Genomic DNA, 6,747 nt, shown 5'->3' with positions numbered 1-6,747 from the left:
AGTTGGTGAGGCAGGATCTCTTGGACACGAATCCATGCTGACTATCGGAGATCGCCGCTGTGTTCTGGAGATGGGCCATCATGGACGTTTTGATAATTGATTCTAACATTTTGCAGATTACTGAAGTGAGGGAGACCGGTCGGTAATTCAACGGGTCCTCTCGGTCTCCTTTCTTATAGATAGGGCAGATGACGGCCCGTCTCCAGTCTTCGGGGACTTCACCTGATTGCAAGGACAGTGTGAAGAGATATGCGAGGGGAAGTGCTATGGTCGGAGCGAGTGCCTGGAGGACCCTCGGGTGAATACCATCCGGACCATGGCTTTTAGTGGCGTCCAGACACATCAAGGCTCGGTAGACTTCAGGAGGTGTAATGGCAACTGCAGGCATTGGGGGAACATCCCGAGCAAATGGGGGTGTTGGTCGCCCATCATCGGCTTTGTAAATGCCTGCGAACACCCTAGCAAAAAGAGAGCTTTGCCCCTCTGCATCCGTGACACCGACTCCATCAGCATCCCTGAGTTTAACCACTTGATTGTGCAGACGTTTGTTGGCTTGAACATGGGCAAAGAAGCGCTTGGGGTTTGCACGAGATGACTGCGCCAACCTCAGCTCATACTTGCTCCGCTCTTGCCTTTCAGTGAACACTGCCCTATTTCGTTGCTGCTTATAGACCTCATATGCAGCTGCCGTGCCTCGTTCCTGGAATTCGCGCCAAGCAACATCTCTGAGAGTCCGTTCCCGCTTCACCTTTTGCGTCGCCCAGGGTTTGTGCTTCTGGTGCCGTGGCATCGACAATGGTACTGAGCGCTCAGTCACCCGGAGTATGGATTGTTTCAACAATGCCCACAGCTCGCGGACTGAAGTGATCTCCATGAAGGAAGCCCAGTCAACAGCCTCGGAAGCCTCCGCCAGTGCGTGATGATTCAGGGTAGCAAACCTTCTCTTCGGAAGCATCTCGCTCTGTAAGTCCGGAATTGTTGCGTGCCAGTTGAACTTGAGCACCACATGGTCAGACATGGAGAGCGGCGGGAGGATGATGAGAGACGATACCGACGACGGGTAGCACGTGAGTACCAGGTCCAGAAGAGACGGGCGTTGGTTACCGCGGAAGCGCGTCGGAGCTGCAACATGCTGTGTTAAAAAGCAGTTATCAACTGTGTCGAGGAGTGCCTGGTCGAACCGGTCGGCTGATGAGCAGACGACATCGCTCCAGTCTATTGATGGTGCGTTGAAGTCGCCAACAATAAGGCAGTCCTGGTGTGATGAGACCGAGCGAATTGCACTGATTACGTGGTTGTCGTCTTCGGCGGTAGCTTGTGGAGATCGGTAGACTCCCAAGATAGGCAGACAGACTCCGCCCACAGTTATATTGCATCGCACAACCTCAAAGAAGTCGGTCTGTTGAGCAGCGGGAGGGAGAGGACAAAGGGAGGGCTTTAGCTCGCCCTTAGCATAGATGATAACTCCACCACCACGTCTGTCTCGCCTGTCGCACCGGAAGGGGATGTAGCCCACCAGGTTTATCTCAGCGTCGTGCACTTCAGAGCTTAGCCAAGTTTCAGTAATGACGATCATATCAGGCTTGAGTCCTGATACAATACTCAAGAGGTCACTGAACTTGGCGATCAAACTGCACGCGTTGGTGTAGATGATGACTAGGGGTGGACCACCGCCATCCCTTGTTCCCTCACCGTCACCCAGTTGTTCTGAGTCTCTGTGGTCACCTTCAGTGGCGGGTGGATGTAGCTTGTCAGGGCTAGTTGGCCGTTGCGGATGCACAGACCTCTTTCGCCCTTCTGACGCCTCGCTGCCAGCTCTGCTACAAGGTTGCGCCAACGAATCCTCTCCCTCAAAGAGTACTTCACTTGATTTAGGGGATAAGATTGATGGGGTCACCTGGCCAGCGTTCGCCTGAGTAGTACTGGGTTTTCTACACATCCCCACCGGCCAACATGGATTGGTACCAGAGGACCACACACAGGGTCAGGAAGCTAGGTGTGTCCCATTCGTTGGAGATTGCGGTGTCATTGGAGCCACATCCGTCTGATTGGGGATCGCCCAACAGGAGTATGATTTACACATGTGGAGCGCTCCTTCAAAAAATAACAAGAGAACAATTAAAACAATAATCAATAAGCAAAAACATCCTGTACCCCAATTCCATCTCTTGGACTGGGATAAACACAGTCCAGACCAGGAACTAGGGGTCATGTTTAGCTGTATGTGACCTGTCCCCGGGAAAATCAAAGGCCGCCTGTGGTGGAGTGTGTGGTCGTGGGTTAGGTGGATCAATGGGTCTAATTTGGGAATAATGAAACCACTTCTGTCCCTTATGTTCAAGTTGAACCGCCTTTGATGTACGAGCAGTCACTTTGAAGGGACCTGTCCACCTGGGTTCCAACCACTTCCGGGATAGAATCAAATCAAATCAAAAGCCTTAATTGTCATCATGCACAGCTGCATAAAATGAAATTGGTGGAAGAACGTGGGTTCCTCCTGTAGGTGATCATGTGCAGCTGCAGCAGCCTCCTCTACCTTTGAAGAAATACTAGACACAAGAGAATGCAATTGAGACTAATATGCTGCATGTGAGAGATCGGGTAACGGAACCGCTTCAGATGGGGTGAGTGAAGAACTGGGACCGGGCATCAGCCGGCCTGTTAGTAATTCAAATGGGGCAAAATTTGTGGTTTTGTTGATGGTTTGACGAATAGAGAGTAAAGCCAATGGGAGAGCTTGGAGCCAAGACATTTTGGTGCCGTACATTATTTTTGCCAATTTCTCTTTCAATGTACGGTTCATTCGTTCGACTTTAAACACAACCAAAACGATGTCTAAGGGCTAACATGCTTTTGACCTTCTGTAGGGTCTTATTGTTAAAGTGACTACCATTATCTGATCGAATGAGTGCAGGAAAACCATGTGAATGGATATAATGAGTCACTAAAGCCTTATAGACTGTTGCCGAGTCCTCCCTAGGACACGGGTACGCCTCCGGCCAATGAGACAATGAGTCTATATTGACCAGAAGGTATTGTCAAGTCAACTTTGGAGAAGATATGTCTGCCCCTCCTCCAGGCCAACAGGGGGCAGAAAAGAAAACCCAAATCAAAGTCACCTCACCTCATTTCCTGCCTGAGATCATAAGGCATGAGCAAGGATATAAGAATTCCGAGTCCAGCCTTGAAAGGAGACAGGCGAGAAAGGAGCAAGGAATACCCTTCAGACCCGATCACACGCAACTGGCAGGATAAAAAATAAGTACCACCTAGATGCCAGCTGATTGATGCTTAATTTGTTTCTCACAACCATACGTTGCATTCTTTGTATTTTCCCTTAACTTGGATTACTCTTATGACCTATCTCTGTAAAGTGAATATTTGTGTTTGATTTACTCAATCAGTTAATGTACCCATTCACTTCCACTCTATCATTTGAACGCTCTTCTGCTTTTCTGTAGTAAATTCAAGATGTTATTAGTAAACTCAAGAGCAACACTTTGATCACCATAGTAACTTAAAACTTGAATGATGTCACATGCTTCCTTCTTTCCCCCTTCTTTAAGGTTTTCAACCTATTCCCTTCCTATCACCAAAAGCTTCAATAAAATTGTAAACTGGAAAGATTTGAGTCGTTACTGCTGTGAAAGGATCGGGGCCCCTTTTCAAGTTTGGGGCAAAATTTGAAGCAAGTAGAGAGAACTTGACAGTATCTTTTCCCGTTTACTTGTTGTGTCATGTCCGTAAAGTCAATGGTGATCTCAGCCTGGGTATGGAGAGCTGCAACAAAATGGAAAAGTGTATTGGAACAAGACCCAACTACAAGTAAACCAAAGAGGCAGAGACTTTCATCAGACCAGATAAAGTCTAGAGCCAAGCAAGCTGTACTTACACTGAGTGAGTACAACGATTCAAAGAGAGACCTCTTCCAGGCAGCCCAAGAGAGCGCATCCTTCCAAGACACCACCCTAAACAGGTTGGCTGTATACAGAGAGGCGGAGACTGAACTCTTGGTCTGTGGAGTAAGATTCCAAATCTTCGACAACGACAAAACTGCCGTACCAATCTTACCCCATGATGCATGGATATCTTCTCTCCTGGCACAAGAAGCCCACAACGAAAACCATGAAGAAACAGCAGGCACACTCCTGCGCATGAGGAAGAAAGCATGGGTTATAAGAGGCCGAAGATTGGCTCAGAAGGTCGTAAATAATTGTGTAACCTGCAGAAAAAACAAAGCCAAAAGATGCCAACAAATCATGAGTGACCTCCCATCCAAGCAAACGACACCAGCCAGGCTATTTCAATACACAACTGTGGACCTGTTTGGCCCTTACGAAGTGAAGGATGAGGTGAAGAAGAGATCAGGACTCAAAGTATGTGGACTAGTTTTCTGCTGCATGGCATCCCGAGCCCTACACACAGACGTAGTAAATGACCTGTCATCTGAAGGCTTCCTGTTGGCCTACAAGAGATTTGCAGCATTAAGGGGACACCCAAAGAAGATATGGTCAGATCCAGGAAAAAACTTCGTGGGAGCCAGGCCATTCCTCAAAGAACTGCATGCCTTCCAGAGGAAGCTGGAAGCATCCAAAGTTGAGGATGAAGCCTCCACACATGGAACGGAATGGAACTGGAAACTCCACCCTGCTGACTCCCCACACCGAAATGGAGCTGCTGAGGCCGCAGTACGCGCTGTAAAACATGCCCTGCACAACCTGGGAGGAGACAGATGCTTCACATGCTGAGGCCGCAGTACGCGCTGTAAAACGTGCCCTGCACAACCTGGGAGGAGACAGATGCTTTACATGGAGTGAGTTCCAAACCTTCCTCTACATGGCTGCCAACTTGGCCAACGAAAGACCCATTGACGCCAGGACGCAAAGTCGTGAGGAGTGCATAGACTACATCAGCCCAAACACTCTTCTGCTGGGAAGAACAGGACCCGAGGGAGATGTAGGAAGCTTCGACTTTCAAGGATACCCCTACAAAAGACTAAGAGCCATCCAGACCGAAGTCGACCGATTCTGGAAGAAGTGGAGCCAGCTGGCGGGACAACTTGTTCATCCGAAGCAAGTAGCACATAACGAACAGAAATGTAGCCACGGGAGATATTGTCAGGCTGGCCGACCAAAATGCTCTAAGGGGCCAGTACAAGCTTGGACGAGTCGATAGTGTCGTCCCTGACATAAAAGGCATCGTCAGAGATGTACACGTCAAGACCTTCCCAAGCTACCTCATCTCTACTACCAAATCTGATCAAGCAAAGAAAACCCCCACAAAAATCCCTTCCACAATTCTGCATAGATATGTACGACACATCATTGTCCTGATACCTGTGGAAGAACAAATATAAACCAGCAAAGAAACGAACGATGAGCAACCAGGAACTGTGTGACCTCTATGGGTTCAAGAACCGAGATGCCAAGTGGGAGGTGTCAAGTCAACTTTGGAGAAGATATGTCTGCCCCTCCTCCAGGCCAACAGGGGGCAGAAAAGAAAACCCAAATCAAAGTCACCTCACCTCATTTCCTGCCTGAGATCATAAGGCATGAGCCAGGATATAAAAATTCAGAGTCCAGTCTTGAAAGGAGACAGGCGAGAAAGGAGCAAGGAATACCCTTCAGACCCGATCACACGCAACTGGTAGGATAAAAAATAAGTACCACCTAGATGCTAGCTGATTGATGCTTAATTTGTTTCTCACAACCATACGTTGCATTCTTTGTATTTTCCCTTAACTTGGATTACTCTTATGACCTATCTCTGTAAAGTGAATATTTGTGTTTGATTTACTCAATCAGTTAATGTACCCATTCACTTCCACTCTATCATTTGAACGCACTTCTGCTTTTCTGTAGTAAATTCAAGATGTTATTAGTAAACTCAAGAGCAACACTTTGATCACCATAGTAACTTGAAACTTGAATGATGTCACATGCTTCCTTCTTTAAGGTTTTCAACCTATTCACTTCCTATCACCAAAAGCTTCAATAAAATTGTAAACTGGAAGGATTTGAGTTGTTACTGCTGTGAAAGGATGGGGGCCCCTTTTCAAGTTTAGGGCAAAATTAGAAGAAAGTAGAGAGAACTTGACAGTATCTTTTCCCGTTTACTTGTTGTGTCATGTCCGTAAAGTCAATGGTGATCTCAGCCCCTGCCACTGGGCTGGATTAAAATCACCAGATCTTGGTTTAAGGGTCGGTTTGGCGTTGATTAACATTGGATTGGATTGGATAATTTAATTAATCCCGTATTCGGGAAATTACTTTGTCACAGTAGCAAGAGGGTGAGGATGCAGAAATAGGAAAGGCATTTTAGATATAAATAGATAGGTAATAAGTAAGTTAATAAATAAGTACATGAATAAATCATACCTGTCAACCTCTGCCGATAACTGCCCTTATAAATGATTATTGATTGCCCTTACAAACCCCCAAAAAACCTTACAAACACCATACGACTCGTACGGTGTTTGCAAGGTTTTTGGGGGGTTTGTAAGGGGAATCAATAATCATTTATAAGGGCAGTTATCGGCAGAGGATGACAGGTATGATAAATATATAAATATATAAGCGTGTTGCTGAAAAAAAAATATATATATATTATATATATTGGATTGGATTGGATAACTTTATTCATCCCGTATTTGGGAAATTTTGTTGTCACAGTAGCAAGAGGGTGAGGATGCAGAAATAGGAAAGGCATTTTAGACATAGATAGGTAAAAGTAAGTTAATAAATAAAT

The sequence above is a fragment of the Stigmatopora argus genome, chromosome 13 (genome assembly GCF_051989625.1).
Source record: "Stigmatopora argus isolate UIUO_Sarg chromosome 13, RoL_Sarg_1.0, whole genome shotgun sequence".
Classification (NCBI taxonomy): Eukaryota; Metazoa; Chordata; class Actinopteri; order Syngnathiformes; family Syngnathidae; genus Stigmatopora; species Stigmatopora argus.
This window is presented reverse-complemented; position numbering follows the sequence as displayed.